This window comes from Macaca nemestrina, chromosome 5, assembly GCF_043159975.1.
Source record: "Macaca nemestrina isolate mMacNem1 chromosome 5, mMacNem.hap1, whole genome shotgun sequence".
In the NCBI taxonomy this organism is placed as follows: Eukaryota; Metazoa; Chordata; class Mammalia; order Primates; family Cercopithecidae; genus Macaca; species Macaca nemestrina.
This window is the reverse complement of record NC_092129.1, coordinates 104,763,649-104,784,470: the sequence shown is the minus strand read 5'-3', so window position 1 is coordinate 104,784,470 and position 20,822 is coordinate 104,763,649.

The window sequence follows — 20,822 nt, the reverse complement described above, 5'->3', positions numbered from 1 at the left end:
AAATTTACAAGAAAAAAACAAACAACCCCATCAAAAAGTGGGCAAAGGATATGAACAGACATTTCTCAAAAGAAGACATTCATACAGCCAACAGACACATGAAAAAATGCTCATCATCACTGGCCATCAGAGAAATGCAAATCAAAACCACAATGAGATACCATCTCACACCAGTTAGAATGGCGATCATTAAAAAGTCAGGAAACAACAGGTGCTGGAGAGGATGTGGAGAAATAGGAACACTTTTACACTGTTGGTGGGATTGTAAACTAGTTCAACCATTATGGAAAACAGTATGGCGATTCCTCAAGGATCTAGAACTAGATGTACCATATGACCCAGCCATCCCATTACTGGGTATATACCCAAAGGATTATAAATTATGCTGCTATAAAGACACATGCACAAGTATGTTTATTGCGGCACTATTCACAATAGCAAAGACTTGGAATCAACCCAAATGTCCATCAGTGACAGATTGGATTAAGAAAATGTGGCACATATACACCATGGAATACTATGCAGCCATAAAAAAGGATGAGTTTGTGTCCTTTGTAGGGACATGGATGCAGCTGGAAACCATCATTCTTAGCAAACTATCACAAGAACAGAAAACCAAACACCGCATGTTCTCACTCATAGGTGGGAACTGAACAATGAGATCACTTGGACTCGGGAAGGGGAACATCACACACCGGGGCCTATCATGGGGGGGGGGAGGGGGGAGGGATTGCATTGGGAGTTATACCTGATGTAAATGACGAGTTGATGGGTGCTGATGAGTTGATGGGTGCAGCACACCAACATGGCACAATTATACATATGTAACAAACCTGCACGTTATGCACATGTACCCTAGAACTTAAAGTATAATAATAATAAATAAATTTAAAAAAAAAAAAAAAGAGACCCTCTGAGACTTTCTCCTATCACCTTAAATTAGTGATTAATCAACTTTGGCCTTTCATTGCTTTTTTATTTCCCCAATAGTACCCAGCAAGAACCAGGAGATTACCTACTCCTTATACTATTACTTTATTCAAACTTCTTCAAATTTTCTAATTTCAAAAAAAGATACCCTTTTATAATATATATTTAAATAGATACTTAACTTGGATAATAATGTTAAAACTAATGTGGTTTTCACTCTTCCTCCTTATAAATAACTCTGATGAGCTCAATTGTACATCTTTCTTTTTTCCCATCTACTTCTTTGAGTTAAACTCAAAGAGAAATTCTGTGGCACAGTGATTTATCAGTTTTGAAAACATTTGGTATATATTGTCAAATATGTTCCAGAAATGTTAGACCAGTTTACACTCCCACTAGCAATGAATGAGAGCACCTGTGTCCCTAGATATCTCAACTTTTGTAATATTCATTGTAAGTTTTGCTAATATGGTAAGATAAAAAGATATTTTTATTTTATTTTAAATATTTTGATGTGAATTTTAAATATATTAACAGTTGTTTTTTTTTTTTTTTTTTGCAATTTGTCCATCTAAATTTTGTGAAAAGTTCAACAATAATGTTCAGAAGAACAAGGAAAAGCTTCTGGTGCAGTGTTTTGCAAACTGTTGTCTGAATATTCCTATGCTCTGATACAGAGAAAATTAGGAGTAGAAGGAAGGGAGTCATTTTGGGGAAGAAGCCATGCTGTGGAGAACGGAAAGATAGCTAGCACTACTGGCGCGCGCGCACACACACACACACACACACACACAAACACACTTGAAACACCTTGTTTCAAAAAGAGTATATTTTTTTCTGCTTTGCATAGATGTAGTCTCCTTAAGATTTTATTTGAAGTAAAGGGTCAAATAAAGCAACTTCGAAGACCATTAATTACTGCCCAACCCCACAATGTTTTAGATGAAGAGGAAACTAAATCTCAGAAAAGCTCAGGGTCTCAGGGCATCCAAGTGAAGAGCAGCACCTAGGCTGGTACCATCAAAGGAGGTGCTCATCTCCACTCTGCTGTTTCAAGACTTTATTTTTTTTTTTTTTTTTTTTTTAGTACTCAGCCAGAAAATAGTTCAAGTTTATTCCAGGGTGAAAAGTGCAAGAAAATTCCCCTTAACACCAATTACTTCCCTTGAGGGAGGGATACAACTCCTTCAATAAACCACTGGCCATCTCCAGCAGCTGGCATTCATGTTCTGAGGTCTCCAGATGCAAAGCAGTATCATACAGATTTCTATACAAACATATTATTTTAAATAAAAGATCCAAGATTAAATATACTGTTTCAGCTTTCTAGGTATTTTATACCGAGATTCACGTTTTCCCTATCTCTCCCACGTATTAGATTATGTTTTCTAAACAGTGGTTAGTACATATTTACCAAATCATAATTTATTGATTCACCTTGAATTTGAAAAACATCATCTTAGTTGTTCAGTCCCTGGACATTACCAAGAATGAAAATACATTTCTGTTTCAAGTTTTACATATTATAGCAATTGTTTTCAGTTCATTTACTTTTGCCCTAGAGCAGTTTGGGGAGAGTACAGTTTTAAATATCAAAAAGAGAATAACTAGAAATACTTAACCTGAAATTTAAACTTTACGACAACCAAAAAGGTTTGCACTTTAAAAATAACCGTAATTGTTTCTAGTTTTTCAACTTTTGCTATTGTTAACTCTTTATCTTCTCATTCAATATTTTATATTCTATAATTTATACCTACCATTTATTGTGTAGCTTCTATGTGCTAAGAAACTTATCTGCATCACTTTATTTAATTCTCACAGTAACAAATATTTAGGTAGGACAGTGACTGTTATTACTTCCATTTAACTGATAGAGAAATGGAGCATTTAAGAGGTTAAGTTTCAAATTAGGCTTTAATTTATGGTTTATCTGTTTCTAGAGTTCAAGATTTTATCCAGTATATTTATGCTTACCATAATATAAAACAAAACTTTACAGTCATTTGGATAGTTCTTTGGTAGAGCATTCATTTCTAAGTCCTGTCCAAGAAATCTAAGTTAAAATTTAAGACACTTAAATTTAAAATTTAAACATATAAATTATACAAATTTTATTAGACAGATAGTAAAATATGCTTTCAACTCATGGCTGAATCTTTCAAGTCTCAGAATACTGAATACATTGTATTACAGATTCAAGTAGTCATTTGTCACAAGCCTCTTCAATATTCAGAATTTCGTTGTGCATTTAAGTAAAACTGAAGAATCATAATAGTTTCACTAATAAAATTCTAAGCTTCTTGAAGGGTGAACTTTATCTAGCCAATATTATACATACTGATTTCTAAAATGTGGGCCTACATCTTTGAATTCAGAAAGATCAAAGACAAGTTTGCTAGATTTGTCTCTTCTCAGAAACTACATTCTAACTCTGCTCATTTATAGATCTGGAATTAATCTAGTAAATATTTATTAGTATATGCATTATAGTAGTGCTAAAATAATTCTGAATAATCATTACCTGATGAAGATTCATTTGGGCCCAACAACTATGTTTTTATTATATTTTAGACTTAACAAGGGGAAAGTGAAGAGTGTTGACAAGATTGCTACTATCACTCATAGAGAAAAACATTTATCTAGACTTTAGTTTCACATGTTATATCTGACAACACTAGGACATAAAATAGTGAAGTATTCTATTTGCACTACATTTTAACATGATTGGGAAAGAATTTGAACTCATCTTCCAATATATCCTACTAACAAAATTTTTTTTGAGATGATGAATAGATTTGTTCTTATAACCAGTGTGGAAAGTTAACTCTAAGGGGCTAAACAAATTCCCTTAAAGTCAACACACAACACAGGACAGGATATAAAAAGTAATGTGAGATTATATTTTAGTATGCCATTAAAAATTGTGTTAGCCCCACTGTTGTGTTAAATACTCTTTCCAATACTGGTTTGCATCTCCTTGTTTCTATCCAGCTATTGACTAGCACAGTTTATGCTGAACTGATGCATTAAATGCTTTGAGAGACGGATCTAATTGATACAGCTCACTTTTTGATGCCAAGGTTGTAACTCTCCACCAAGTGTGACTTGTGCTGACATCATAACAAGTGGGTAAAAGAGTTACTGACAGTTCCATGGAGAATGGAAGCCCATGAACTGCTCCTGTGGCCACCAGAACAGTCCTGAATCCAGCTATCTTACGGCTTAGTGTCTGCTCTTTTTAGACATTTTTCAGATTTCACTTTAAATTTACAATAAAGCTCAGATTTTATTATTTGAGCTAGTTTGAGTAGCTTCTGTTCTTCATAAACAAAGAGCATGTTTCAGAACAGAGTATAACACTCTTGCCAGAAATTTTCACTTTCACTTTTTAAATCTTGAAATGTATAATGTAACTAATAGACATTTTTACAGCCTTAAAAATTATTTTTTGGAGAAAGTTTGAAATTAAAATATGGCCCACTTTCCTGAAAATAGGCAGTAATGTCAGCATATAGAAAATGAACAAATAAGGATACTAATTAGAATTAGGAGGTAGAAAAAAAGAAGAAGAAAGAGAAGGGAGAACAACTTTTGCCTTTGTTTTGTTTTCCCAGAGATTTAAGTGTTGGCAGGAAAGTTGCTTTAAATTTAAATATGATAGTAGGTTGGTGCAAAAGTAATTGTGGTTTCTGTTGCCATCCAAAGTTAATGCTATTTAATTTTTTCCATTATTTTTAATGGCAAAAAAATGCAATTACTTTGCACCAACATAATACTACATGGTAGTTGAGTATCTTTGTAGCTAGATTGTTGTGATTTAAATTATAGCTTGCTAAATTTAGCTGAATGACTGACGAACAACTGTTTGGAAAAACCCAGGAACAACTGTACCTCTTTGTGACTTAATTTCTTATACCTTAAATCAGTAGAATAATAGAGTTTTAACTAATTATCTTAGGTTCTATAAAACAGATTAAAATCATTTTGTGTATTCCTAGGAATTAGACAAATATTTGACATTTATTATATCCTTCTATTGGAAAAGGAGAGGATGATAAACCTAAATGACTTTGTGATCTGGCTAGGATATTGGAGGACAAGAAGACTGAAGTTTCTTGCTCAGTTGCCCAAGACATACCAGTATAGATGCTTCACAGCAGACTGTGGGAACCACATTAGTCCTAGACCATAACACAGATGTTATTCCTCCATCAGAAAATCTTACAGTCTGCAACTCTTTATCTCTTTATTATCTTTCCAATGAGGAACAGCTACTAAAGTGTCCAATATGCTCTGGGATTTAATAGCACCCTGGCAAAAAGTATGTGCAATGATTCATGACATGTAGCAATTTGATCTTGGTGCCAAGATCTCCTTATGATTGGTGCTATAAATCTATAATCAAAAATTGTCCAGCTCCCTTACCATGGCTTGATAGCTTATAGGGTCCTAAGCTCTGAATCCGTGCCTGAGGAACTACTCACCGTCTTTATGGGTAAATAAGTGACTCATGGTTCTTTCTTCGCTGCCTAGTTTCAATCTTATTACTTCGATAATGTAAGGGAGGTACGTGATGTACTCCAAATCAAGACTGGTTTGAAACATCCTAAGTTTGTTGTCTATATTTCAGCTATTCCTCTGTCAGATTAGCTTTGTTGCCTAACCTTTTAATAAGATTTGGTCCTGGACTCTTGGATCCTGCCACCCACAGTCCTGGTATTATTGTACCCAACACTTGCATCTTTGAGAACAATAGAATAGGTGGATATCATGACAGGAATAAAAACTACTATATGCAGAGTGAATACAATGTTTCAGAAGTACACTAAACACTACAAATGTGTGTGTGTGTTTAATCCTTATGAAAAACTAGATTAGGATTATTCGCCCCATCTTACAGATAAAAAACCTGAAACTCAGAAATTACATAGCACTTACCAGAAACAAAAGCACGTAATCAGTACACAGTGAAATTTCTGGCCCCTCCTCATCACTGAACAGAGCAGAATCACATCTGTGACAGCACCGTTAGTAATTAGATGCTGCCTTCATTTTTGGCTTGCTTTCTTTCACTTCTTTGTGGGGAGAACTGCTTATGTGATTTATTTGTTTGTTGTTGTTGTTTCTAAATAAATCTCAACTATTAAAATTAATCAGAGTTTCCTGGAATCAACCACTCACTGTGACCCACGTTACGCGCGTGCGCACACACACACACACACACATATTTGTATATATATACACTTCTTGACTTTCAGTTTAACCACGAGATGAACTGTATAATGGTCAATACACAGTTTTTGCAGCTGGACAAAAGTAGATTTAAGTTCTAGCACCAGCACCAACTAGTGTATAACTTGGGTCTAATTACTTAAAATCTGCTGTGGTCTTTGTGTACCCTAAAATCTCATCTTGAATTATAATACTCATAATCTCCACGTGTCAAGGGAGACACCAGGTGGAGTTAATTGAATCATAGGGGCGGTCCCCCACCCCCATGCTGTCCTGGTGATAGTGAGTTCTCACAAGATCTTATGGTTTTACAAGGGGCTCTTCCCCCTTTGCTTTGCATTTCTCCTTCTTGCCACCTTGTGAAGGCCTTACTTCCCCTTCATCTTCTGCCATGATCATAAGTTTCCCGAGGCCTCCCTGCAGTCATGGTAAATTGTGAGTCATTTAAACCTCCTTCCTTTATAAATTACCCGGTCTTGGGCAATTCGTTATAGCAGTGTGAAAACAGACTAATACAATATCTCTATCCGAGACTGTAAATGGAAAGCTCTCAACAAGACTTGTGAATCGATGAAGAGTAAGTGTTCAGTAAACACTTAGTTGTGCTACTATTTCATAATTATCCATTATTATCATGTTCTTCCAATACACCTACCCAACTCTGTGTTCTGAAATGGGGTCAAGCAGAATGTAGGGCAAATAAAAGTTAAGTAAGTAACATAAAAACCCAAGACTTGAAACAATAGTTCTTTCTTTTCTTTTTGGTCCTAAGAATCCTGTTCTTAACTGCCTTTCAAGAGAAGAAAATATACTGGAATGAAAGGTTTAAAGCTTGAAAAGGAGGGAAACATGGTTGCACTCTAACTCTTCCATGAAAATTCAGTTGATCTATTATAGCAAGTAGTCACTTTGTAACTAGGGAAGAGATCATGGTTAATGGGCTTTTAATACAGACGTTACATGAAACCTCTGTATTGTTTGTTGTATTGTCAGATTAATGAACAAAAGGTGAACCAGAGTTTACCAATAAAATGCAGAACCTTCTCCCCTGAATCACTGACTCAGGCCTGGCTATATTGTCATAATATTTCATACCATAATAATTTTAACCACAGTACTGTGGACACTTTGTACTATATGATTTTCAGACAAACATTGGTCCTAAAAATTCTTTTAAAATATTGAGTGTATGTTTTCTCAATGGCTAACTGCCAAACTCAGAATAAGCTTCTTAAATAGTTTTAGCCTTATATTCGGTAATCTATAAAATGAATCTCTTTCTTATATTGACTTCCTATAGCGTTACCAGTGAGCATTGGATACAAAAAAAATGATTATCAATTTTAATTGTCAACCAGTTGACATTGTCCTAGTGTTCTATCATCTGAAGCAGATAGTGTGGTATCTCTGGCTTCCATTTTTTCATCCAAAAAACAAAAATCTTAATGGTATCTGTTGTATGATTTTACAGTTAGCAAATAGCTCTCCCATACATTATATCATTTCATATAATAGCCTCTTTCTCACCTACTTCCTTTGGTTGCTGTGTATATAATAATAGTTAATAGGCATGAAAAGCTTTTGAAATGTTAAAGAGACAAGTCAAATGCATGTAATAATAATGGTTTCACAATATAATTAGAAAGTACTACAGAGAGAATCCATGTTACCAATGTTTAATCAGACAATATTCTTAAACCGTTAACACAAACCTCCACTGGAAATTTTAGCTAGGGAGAAATTAATTTGTACTGCTGAATTCATCAGCAAGCAAGCCAGACAGCTTTTTGTAAGCCAAAGGCAGAGCAGCCAATGGTGGAGAGTCTTGTCAGCTCCATGCCCAATGCAGCCTCTGATTGGCTCATTCTGAACAAGAACAGTTTGTAGCTCTTACTCCAAAGAACACATACAATGCAGAACTGCTTTTCCTTTTACACTTCCCACTGGTGTAGTAAATAGTAACTTTTGCCAACCATTCATAAAACTCTTTGCCACACACATCTAAAGTGTTTATTTTGAGATATACTAAGATATATGTAATCTTTACAACGGTTCAAAGTTTTTCAAATCTCGTTTTTCTCTCTAATCTTATGATTTAAAGGCACTTACACAGGTAAAAAGACACTTCAAAAGCAAAAAGTTACGAACAGTATCTTTAAAATATGGCATAAAAATAAAATTTGAAAAGTCTAACTCAGGAACGCAGCAATCTATTTTGCTTTAATTTGAAAACCTGTAAATCTAAAAAATAAAAAATAAAAAAAAAGCGTAGTGAAACAGTCTTAAGTTGTCAATGCCATTTTTGACAGGCATTTAATGAGTTACTGCCCTACTTTCTATTTATTGTCCGTTTTAATATCTTTTTAAATTAATAAATGCAAATCATTACAATGAAGAAATCTATAGACAAGAATACGAACCATTTTTTCTCCATTTTGAAAATGTATGACTGTACTATTAAAATTTAATAATATGTAATAATTTTAAAAATGTAATTTAGCATTTTACCTAATTAGACAACAGACTCGCACTGTTGAAAACTTAAAAACTATATTGTCAACTCATAAGAACTCTCAATAGAATGCCTCAGTTGGTGAATAGGAATTTGTTGAAAACTTTTTAAATGTTTGTTAAAGTCACTTTGGGACTTTTAATGTAAATGTAATATACAGCTATAGCAGTAAAAATGTGTGAAAAAAGTATTCTCTGTAGATCAAAGCAGGTAAATCCAGCCCTCTGCTTTGCCTCCCCTTCTCCAGCAGTTTCCATTTCTGAAAGCTTACGAGTGCTAACAGCAGTTAGTTATCTTCATGTGTAGAGACACAGGATCTAGTCTACATCCATAGGAGAAACAGATACATTTAATTCTCAGCATTATGCTAGCCTGTATAAAATAAGGGTGCTCTTACAAATGTATAACAGATTTAAGCATTATAAAACTCTTCATTTATTTATTTGTTGCCTAAAATGTTTTGTATTTTTCTTTCTTAAATTTCAACGGATAAAGAAAATAAGAGACTGTTTAAAAGTCTAACAACACAGTTGAGTATAAAAGATTGATTTTCTGTGTTTGGAAATGGTGCTAAGATAAACTCATAGAAAGTAATAAAAGCTGATTTTAACTGCTTAATTGTTATATTCCAAAATGGGGAAGACACAAAGAACATGGATCTTTAATTATAAATTCATGATTCCTTAGGAAAACTTAAACATTCTCCTCTTATTTCATACACATTTTTCAAGTATTTCAACCAGCACTATAACTTCAACCAACATCTTGTACTCCACTCAAACTATTTTACTCATTTCAAGACTTATCAAACTCTTCCTGTTAGATGTCCCATTATATCTAAAACTCATTATTAATCTACTAAAATTCTTATCTCCATAAACGCAACCTCCTCCTACCCAAACCAGAAGTCTTGAAGTTAATCTAAAGTTTTCTTTTTCCATTTCTTGGTATGACCAGTAAAGCCATGTTGATTTAGTATGGTGATTCCTCAAACAATTAAAAATAGAATTACCACATTATCCAACAATGCCAACTTCTGGGTATACCTTGAAATAAATTGAAGTCAGTATGTTGAAAAGATATGTGCACTCTCACGTTTATTGCAGCATTATTCACAATAGCCAAGATATGGAAACAAACAAAGTGTCCATCAATAGATAAATGGATTTCTTGAATGTGGTATATATACACAATAAAATACTATTCATTCTTTAGAATGAATCCAATTCTGTTTTTACAAACAACATAGATGAGTCTAGAGGACATTGTGCTATGTGAGATGAACCAGGCACAGAAAGACAAATATCACATTATATCATGTATATGGAATCTAACACAGCCAAACTCATAGAAATAGAAAGTAGAATGGTGATTACCAGAGGCTGGGAAAGTGGGGTAGTGTGAACAGGGAAAGGGGAAATGTTTGCCAAAGGGTACAAAATTACAGTTAGGAGAAATAAGTTCTGGTGATCTCTAGCACAGTTAAGTGACTATAGTTAATAATCATGCGTTGTATATTTCCAAATTGCTAAAATGGTGGATTTTAAATGTTCTCATCCCCAAGTAATGATAAGTAGGTGAGATGATGAATATGTTAATTAGAACTGATTTGCTCATTCCACAATTTATATGTGTATTAAAACATCATGTTGTATCCCATAAATATATACAATTATTTTAAAATATTTGTCAGTTTTAAATTAAAATTAAAATTAAAAAAAGATACTTATCTGTTGATTTTAGAGATTTAAAACTCAGGAAAAAAAATGCTTGGCTTTAGATAAAAAGGGGTCATCTCTCTATAACAGGAGGAGAAAAGGAAGAAAGGCAGATCATAGATTCAGGACAAAAAGGAAAAGCTGAAGAAATATCTATCAGATGGCTTTGCTATTCCTTGTGAAATCTTGTGCTCAATGTGGGGATTGCGGTAAGGGAGGAAAGAGTTCGAAGACAGTAAGAAATGTTTGAAGTTGCTGCTGCGGGAATGGGAGAGGAAGTCAAGAAGGGAATCTTAGAAATTTTGCCTCTTGGTACTGTTACTTCATTGAGACTTAGACCATGAATTTTAAAGAGCCAATCTGGGATATTATGTAATTCTAGTAGTACTTTTCAAGTTTAAATTTGGGCAAGAGGAAGATACTCGAGTTGATCTAGAATTGTGATTTTTCCAGGTAGGTGTCACAAAAGGTAAGTGGGGCAAAAATGCTGAAATTGACAATAGGAGTAGAGTTCCAGCCCTCAAGGAAGGCACTGGGATTTTGTTGTTTTTGTTGTTGTTTGAGGGAATAAATGAAAAATGGTACAGATGGGGCTTTGAGAGTTAGCATACTAGTTACTGTCCAGTCTTCAACATATATTATTTCATTCATGAGCCACAATAAATCTATATTGTAGACACTAAAATTATTTCTACTTTACAAATTAAAGGTGGAAGACCTCAGAGAAGAGGAGTTACATATCTACCATCATACAACTAGGACTCAGTGGACCTAAGACTCAACCAAGATCAAAAGTAAGGTCTAAGAGACCCAAAGCCCATTTACTAAACTTACGCTTCAATGAAAGTAATGAGTAGCAAGATCCTTTCCCTTTAAAATTCCATCTTCAGAAAATGTACAATGAACTTGAAGATACAAAGCAGAATTAGAATGACTAAAATTCATAGATCAAGATTGAGGACACTATTAATTCCAAATGGGATTTTGTCAAACAATAATATTTGGAAGCTATGTAAAACTTTAGAGGATCCAAAGAAGTTTCATAAATTTTATCTCAATAATCAAAACAATTGTATGAACTAGATATTTTGTCATTTCTATTTTATGGGTTCCAAGAGTTAAGGGATTTATACCACTTACTAACCAGAGTTTTGCCTTTTGGTTTTTGTTTGTAGAAGCCCCTAGAAAACTCAAAGTGATAATAAATATGTTCTTAGCTAATTTTTGCTTCATATATGAGTTTAATACAGTGAAAAGGTAGAGTAAACTTTAATAGTTTTTTAACTATTTTGTTTTTGAGACTGTAATGAGAATATATCTAGCATTAGAATTAATTTATTTTGAACTCTTGGAGAGAAAGTCTGCTTACTTCATATAAATCAGATGGGGTTTACATTGCAAAATAGTCCAAAATCTCTCATGTGGAGATTTGGCTACTTTTCATTCTTTTCTCTGTAGAGATCACAACTTAAAATTCTTGCAGATTGTCTTAATTCTGAAAGCATGTGACAGAAGTTCGCCCAGTCCTCTCAGACTTTGGACTCTTCTGTTGCCTTTTGCCTGAGCAAATAGAAAAATACATAAGTAAGTAAATAGTGAAAAATAAATTTAAAAGTGCTGGTCTATGAAAAAAAGTATAGAGCATAAAATAAACTGATAAAAAAAGATCTAGAAAGAAAAGCAAGACAGCTGCCTGACTGACCAGCATGTTTGACTTTCTTCTACATACTTTGGCTTTATTTACTATCTCTTTTCTTCCTTTCCCCTAGAAGGTCTTCTCTTATCATACTCTCTACCTCCTAGAGGAACATATCTGGCTTCACTAAACCAATAGGCCTAGGCAGATTATTGTAATTCTCTGTACCATTCCTTAGTGCTGACACTTGTGACATAGTGACATAAGTTACTCTCTCAGTGCCACTGAAATGGTTTAAGCAGGTATCTTAAAAAGGTCTGGTTTTATAATTCAATTTATAAGACCAATACTATCTAAGAAAAACCCAATAATAGTATGTTATTCTGAAATAGAAATTTGTTGAGCTTTGGAAAAAAGCAAAGATAAAACATCTGAAAAAAAATTGTGATCGTTCATTTCTTTGCGTTATTACCCAAAAGAGAAACAGAAATTATGTCAAATGAGAAAAATAGGAGCTTGACAAATAATAACAAAAATCTACAGTGTTAAAAATCTGTTATTGATCATGCTGACTCCTGGATTGCATCTACATAATTTGAGGGTAAAAGTGTGGTATTTATTTAAATTAAAAAGGCTGTTGGTTTCTACATATTCTATGACTTTATTTAATAGTGTTTGATGAGAAGAACAAGAAGAAAATTGTAGTAGTAGTAATAGTAGGAGTAAGAGGGAAAGGAGACAATGGAAAGAAGCAGAAGAAAATCATTACATAATTTTCACTTTTTTCAGTGATTTGTTTATTCATTTACAGTCATGTGCCACTTAACAATGGGGATACGTTATGAAAAATGTGTCATTGGGTGATTTCATCATTATACAAACATCAGGGTGTACTTACACAAACCTAGATGATATAGCCTTCCTACAGACCTAGACTATATGGTATAGCCTATTGTTCTTGTGGAATATGTTACTACACTGAACATTTAGGCAGTTGTAACACAATAGTAGGTATTTGTGCATCTACACATATCCAGCCATATAAAATGTACAGTAAAAATATACTATTATTTTATGGAACCATTATGCAGTCCATTGTTGCCTGAAATATTGTCATGTAGTGCAAGACTGTATTTAATTAATTATATATCTACTTATTTATTTATTGAATAGGGGTATTGATTCCCAGAGGGAGAAAAACACATTCTGACTTACATACACATGGCTGGGGAAAAAAAAATTAAATGACATCACTACAATGTATATCTGTCAACCAGCAGTCAAAACCATCTCCATGATTGAAGGTACATTTTAGTGACCATATAAGCACATGTAGGCTATCTATCCAATGGTAGCTCTCAGTGGTTTTGATAATGCAAACAGGCAGTGTTTTCTGCTAAAGATAACTGGTTTTCTTTTATAGACAGATGCTAAAATCTGTAACATTAAAGTTTATTTCTATTTCAATGAAAGATTCTTCATAACAAAACTATTTTTGTCTCACTATAGAAATTCGTGCTCTGGTGATCAACTTACAGAAGATACTCTGAGGGATAAATCAATGCAATCAAGTATTTATATCTATATTCATGTATTCTATTCCTAAGTGACTGATCTTTGTACGATGCAAGTTCAAGGAAGTAGACAAGAAGAACAAATACTTGATATTTCATAGTTTAGAACTTGATTTGAAATTGATTTTCAAAATCCCTTTAATTTAAAACATCCCAATCAACTCTGACAAAAATCCCACTAAAATTATCGCTTGTTCTTCAAAGGGCATAATGTTTATCTACCAGCTCCATGATCCAGGAACCCTTCAAGGAGCAAAGGAATAGGAAATGAATATTGAAGCAGCATACCACTTTTTCTTCTACTTTATTCAAACAACTAAATTTTTGAAACAAGTTCTTCTAGGACACCTGAGGATCCTTTAATCAAAAATTATATATTGCACCAGTCTCAGTACTAGACAAAGTAAAAAAAAAATCTACACTTAAGAAACTCTTGTTTTGGTGCAACATGAGCAGACTTATTAGTATAACCAAAGAACAGAACAGGAAGGCAGAGAAAATCACAGAAAAACCTTGAGGGAAGTAGGCTTTGAGCTAAGTCTTAAATAGTAACTTTTCACTGGAATATAATAGTGGACAAATAAAGTCATTCAAATCACATAAATAAGAGCATCTTTTAAAAGATGTTTAGCAGTCTACTGATTTTATTGGGTCAGAGTACACGTTGTTGAAAGGGGACTGTGAAAGATAATCTGGAAAGGGGAAAGAAAGACCTTCTATGAAATGTCAAGTAGCTTAGATTTCAACCTATGGGAAATGGAGATGCCATCAGATTGACCCATAAGATCCTTTAAGAATCATGTGATAGGTAGACCAGAGGCAAACAAGGATAGAGACAGAAAAAAAAAAAAAAAAAAAAAAAAAAAAAGGAAATTTCAGATTGCGACTAAAGATGCAGACCAAAAAGAAGGCAGCAGCAGTGTGTTTGGAAAGTAGGTGACAAATATGAAATATACTAAACAAACAGAAGTATTAGGATTTCGTTATTGATTGGTTTGGGGGGGGGTGGCAACACTAACAGGAAGAAGTTGAATCCCTGAATAGACCAATAGCAGGCTCTGAAATTGAGGCAACAATTAATAGCCTACCAACCAAAAAAAGTCCAGGACCAGATGGATTCACAGTCGAATTCTACCAGAGGTACAAGGAGGAGCTGGTACCATTCCTTCTGAAACTATTCCAATCAATAGAAAAAGAGGGAATCCTCCCTAACTCATTTTATGAGGCCAACATCATCCTGATACCAAAGCCTGGCAGAGAGACAACAAAAAAAGAAAATTTTAGACCAATATCCCTGATGAACATCGATGCAAAAATCCTCAATAAAATACCAGCAAACCAAATCCAGCAGCACATCAAAAAGCTTATCCACCATGATCAAGTGGGCTTCATCCCTGGGATGCAAGGCGGATTCAACATAGCAAATCAATAAACGCAATCCATCACATAAACAGAACCACAGACAAAAACTACATGAATATCTCAATAGATGCAGAAAAGGCCTTTGACAAAATCCAAGAGCCCTTCATGCTAAAACTCTCAATAAATTCGGTATTGATGGAACATATCTCAAAATAGTAAGAGCTATTTATGACAAATCCACAGCCAATATCATACTGAATGGGCAAAAACTGGAAGCATTCCCTTTGAAAACTGGCACAAGACAGGGATGCCCTCTGTCACCACTCCTACTCAACATAGTGTTGGAAGTTCTGGTTAAGGCAATCAGGCAAGAGAAAGAAATAAAACGTATTGAGTTACGAAAAGAAGTGAAATTGTCCCTGTTTGCAAATGACATGTTTGTATATTTAGAAAACCCCATCATCTCAGCCCAAAATCTCCTTAAGTTGATAAGCAACTTCAGCAAAATCTCATGATACAAAATCAATGTGCAGAAATCATGAGCATTCTTATACACCAATGACAGACAGGGAGCCAAATCATGAATGAATTCTCATTCACAATAGCTTCAAAGATAATAAAATACCTAGGAATCCAACTTACAAGGGATGTAAAGGACCTCCTCAAGGAGGACTACAAACCACTGCTCAGTGAAATAAAAGAGGACACAAACAAATGGAAGAACATACCATGCTCATGGATAGGAAGAATCAATACCATGAAAATGGTCATACTGCCCAAGGTAATTTATAGATTCAATGCCATTCCCATCAAGCTACCAATGACTTTCTTCACAGAATTGGAAAAAACTGCTTTAAATTTCATGTGGAACCAAAAAAGAGCCCGCATTGCCAAGACAATCCTAAGTCAAAAGAAAGAAGCTGGAGGCATCATGCTACCTGACTTCAAACTATACTACAAAGCTAGTAACCAAAACAGCATGGTACTGGTACCAAAACAGAGATATAGACCAATGGAACAGAACAGAGTCCTCAGAAATAATACCACACAATCACAGCCACCTGATCTTTGACAAACCTGAGAAAGACAAGAAATGGGGAAAGGATTCCCTATTTAATAAATGGTGCTGGGAAAATTGGCTAGCCCTAAGTAGACAGCTGAAACTAGCTCCTTTCCTTACTCTTTATATGAAAATTAATTCGGCCGGGCGCGGTGGCTCAAGCCTGTAATCCCAGCACTTTGGGAGGCCGAGACGGGCGGATCACAAGGTCAGGAGATCGAGACCATCCTGGCTAACACGGCGAAACACCGTCTCTACTAAAAACACACAAAAAATTAGCCGGGTGAGGTGGCCGCGCCTGTGGTCCCAGCTACTCGGGAGGCTGAGGCAGGAGAATGGCGGGAACCCGGGAGGCGGAGCTTGCAGTGAGCTGAGATCTGGCCACTGCACTCCAGCCTGGGCGACAGAGCGAGACTCCGTCTCAAAAAAAAAAAAAAAAAAAAAAAGAAAATTAATTCAAGATGGATTAGAGACTTAAATGTTAGCCCTAAAACCATAAAAACCCTAGAAGAAAACCTAGGTAATACCATTCAGGACATAGGCATGGGCAAGGACTTCATGTCTAAAACACCAAAAGCAATGGCAACAAAAGCCACAATTGACAAATGGGATCTCATTAAACTAAAGAGCTTCTGTACAGCAAAAGAAACTACCATCAGAGTGAACAGGCAACCTACAGAATGGGAGAAAATGTTTGCAATCTGCTCATCTGACAAAGGGCTAATATCCAGAACCTACAAAGAACTCAAACAAATTTATAAGAAAAAAACAAACAACCCCATCAAAAAGTGGGCAAAGGATATGAACAGATAGTTCTCAAAAGAAGACATTCATACAGCCAACAGACACATGAAAAAATGCTCGTCATCACTGGCCATCAGAGAAATGCAAATCAAAACCACAATGAGATACCATCTAACACCAGTTAGAATGGCAATCATTAAAAAGTCAGGAAACAACAGGTGCTGGAGAGGATGTGGAGAAATAGGAACATTTTTACACTGTTGGTGGGATTGTAAACTAGTTCAACCATTGTGGAAAACAGTATGGTGATTCCTCAAGGATCTAGAACTAGAAATACCATTTGACCCAGCCATCCCATTACTGGGTATATACCCAAAGGATTATAAATCATGCTGCTATAAAGACACATGCACACGTATGTTTATTGCAGCACTATTCACAATAGCAAAGACTTGGAATCAACTCAAATGTCCATCAGTGACAGACTGGATTAAGAAAATGTGGCACATATACACCATGGAATACTATGCAGCCATAAAAAAGGATGAGTTCATGTCCTTTGTAGGGACATGGATGCAGCTGGAAACCATCATTCTCAGCAAACTATCACAAGAACAGAAAACCAAATACCGCATGTTCTCACTCATAGGTGGGAACTGAACAGTGAGATCACTTGGACACGGGAAGGGGAACATCACACACCGGGGCCTATGGTGTGGAGGGGGGAGGGGCAGGAATGTCATTGGGAGTTATACCTGATGTAAATGACGAGTTGATGGGTGCAGCACACCAACATGGCACATGTATACATATGTAACAAACCTGCATGCTGTGCACATGTACCCTAGAACTTAAAGTATAATAATAAAAAAAAAAAAAAGAACCTAGAATGATTCCAATATTTCTAACCTGAGCCACTAGTTCAAGGATAATTTTAACCACTATGAGGGAAGAATAAAAATAATGAATACATTTGTAAAGAAGCTAGGAAATTATGATTATTAGACTTAGGATATTTCAAGGTTGAGGTGCCAATAGAATCAAAGTATAAATGCCCAAAAATCATTCATATATGAGTTGGAAGTAAGAAGAAGGACTCCGGACATAGAGATTACAGAGTTACATACAAGAGGATGGTTATTTACCATACAGTTTTATATGGAGTCCAGGAAGAGAATGAAGAAAATGATATAATGATAGAATTTTTGAGAAATAATAAAGTATTTTAGTCAACAAGAAAAGATCAATTCAAGCAAAACAAAATGGAAAGAAAGATCTAGGCCTTAGAGAAAGGAGAGGTTTGACTCTAGATGGAAAGATTTTCATTTATTAGAACAAGATTTTCATCTTAACCTGAAATACAAGAAAGATGATTATGGATGATTATAGACATAGTGATGGGACATTGAAGGAGGAAGGATGGCCTGTTTTGTTTTGGTTTTTCATGTATTGAAAGGGGTCAGATATTTTTCGGAAAGTAATAAAATATGCATTGGAATATTAGGTTGTTAATGCTGCAGAGAGTTGAAATAATTCCTGTAGAGAGAGTGAGAAAGCTTACCAATGAGGTGAAGTAACTCACTCTATGGAAGTAGAAGTTCAGCTTATGTTCAGAAAATATGTGATTGTGTGACTTTCTTCCTAAAGGCAAAAGCAGATGGTTACCTTGATGCAGAAAATGATTATAAGGAAGTTAAAGATCCTGTCAAGAAACCATTGAATAAGGAGTAAGGAAAGGATCCAGTTTCAGCTTTCTACTTATGGCTAGCCAATTTTCACAGCACCATTTATGAAATAGGGAATCCTTTCCCCATTTTTTGTTTTTCTCAGGTTTATCAAAGATCAGATGGCTGTAGATGTGTAGTATTATTTCTGAGGACTCTATTCTGTTCCATTGGTCTATATCTCTGTTTTGGTACCAGTACCATGCTGTTTTGGTTACTGTAGCCTTGTAGTGCAGTTTGAAGTCAGGTAGCATGATGCCTCCAGCTTTGTTCTTTTGACTTAGGATTGTCTTGGCAATGCGGGCTCTTTTTTGGTTCCACATGAAATTTAAAGCAGTTTTTTTCCAATTCTGTGAAGAAAGTCATTGGTAGCTTGATGGGAATGGCATTGAATCTATAAATTACCTTGGGCAGTATGGCCATTTTCACGATATTGATTCTTCCTATCCATGAGCATGGTATGTTCTTCCATTTGTTTGTGTCCTCTTTTATTTCACTGAGCAGTGGTTTGTAGTTCTCCTTGAGGAGGTCCTTTACATCCCTTGTAAGTTGGATTCCTAGGTATTTTATTCTCTTTGAAGCAATTGTGAATGGAAGTTCATTCATGATTTGGCTCTCTGTTTGTCTGTTACTGGTGTATAAGAATGCTTGTGATTTTTGCACATTAATTTTGTATCCTGAGACTTTGCTGAAGTTTCTTATCAGCTTAAGGAGATTTTGGGCTGAGACAATGGGGTTTTCTAAATATACAATCATGTCATCTGCAAACAGGGACAATTTGACTTCTTCTTTTCCTAACTGAATACCCTTTTACCCTTTATTTCTTTCTCTTGCCTGATTGGATTAGAGACTTAAATGTTAGACCTAATACCATAAAAACCCTAGAAGAAAACCTGGGTAATACCATTCAGAACATAGGCATGGACAAGGAGTTCATGTCTAAAACACCAAAAGCAATGGCAACAAAAGCCACAATTGACAAATGGGATCTCATTAAACTAAAGAGCTTCTGCACAGCAAAGGAAACTACCATCAGAGTGAACAGGCAACCTACAGAATGGGAGAAAATGTTTGCAATCTGCTCATCTGACAAAGGGCTAATATCCAGAACCTACAAAGAACTCAAACAAATTTATAAGAAAAAAACAAACAACCCCATCAAAAAGTGGGCAAAGGATATGAACAGACATTTCTCAAAAGAAGACATTCATACAGCCAACAGACACATGAAAAAATGCTCGTCATCACTGGCCATCAGAGAAATGCAAATCAAAACCACAATGAGATACCATCTCACACCAGTTAGAATGGCAATCATTAAAAAATCAGAAAACAACAGGTGCTGGAGACGATGTGGAGAAATAGGAACAATTTTACACTGTTAGTGGGATTGTAAACTAGTTCAACCATTATGGAAAACACTATGGCGATTCCTCAATGATCTAGAACTAGATGTACCATATGACCCAGCCATCCCATTACTGGGTATATACCCAAAGGATTATAAATCATGCTGCTATAAAGACACATGCACACGTATGTTTATTGCAGCACTATTCACAATAGCAAAGACTTGGAATCAACCCAAATGTCCATCAGTGACAGACTGGATTAAGAAAATGTGGCACATATACACCATGGAATACTATGCAGCCATAAAAAAGGATGAGTTCGTGTTCTTTGTAGGGACATGGATGCAGCTGGAAACCATCATTCTCAGCAAACTATCGCAAGAACAGAAAACTAAACACCGCATGTTCTCACTTATAGGTGGGAACTGAACAATGAGATCACTTGGACTCGGGAAGGGGAACATCATACACCGGGGCCTATCATGGGGAGGGGGGAGGGGGGAGGGATTGCATTGGGAGTTATACCTGATGTAAAGGACGAGTTGATGGGTGCTGACGAGTTGATGGGTGCAGCACAACAACATGGCACAAGAATACATATGTAACAAACCTGCACGTTATGCACATGTACCCTACAACTTAAAGTATAATATTAAAAAAAAAAAAAGAAAGAAAGAAAGAAAAGAAACTGTTGAAGTACTGGTTCATGAATTCTAAGCTGGTTTGGAAAAGATACGTGAAAATATAATGAACAAAAATAAAAAACGTGATCAATGATCTTGTTGTCTTGCTGAGGCCACAAAGCAAGTTTTAAGAAAAGAAGGAGATTGGAAGATAGGTTAAAACTGGGTTTTTAGGCTGGGTGCAGTGGCTCATGCCTTTAATCTCAGCACTTTGGGAGGCGGAGGCGGGCGGATCACGAGGTCAGGAGTTAGATACCAGCGTGGCCAACATAGTGAAACCCCGTCTCTACTA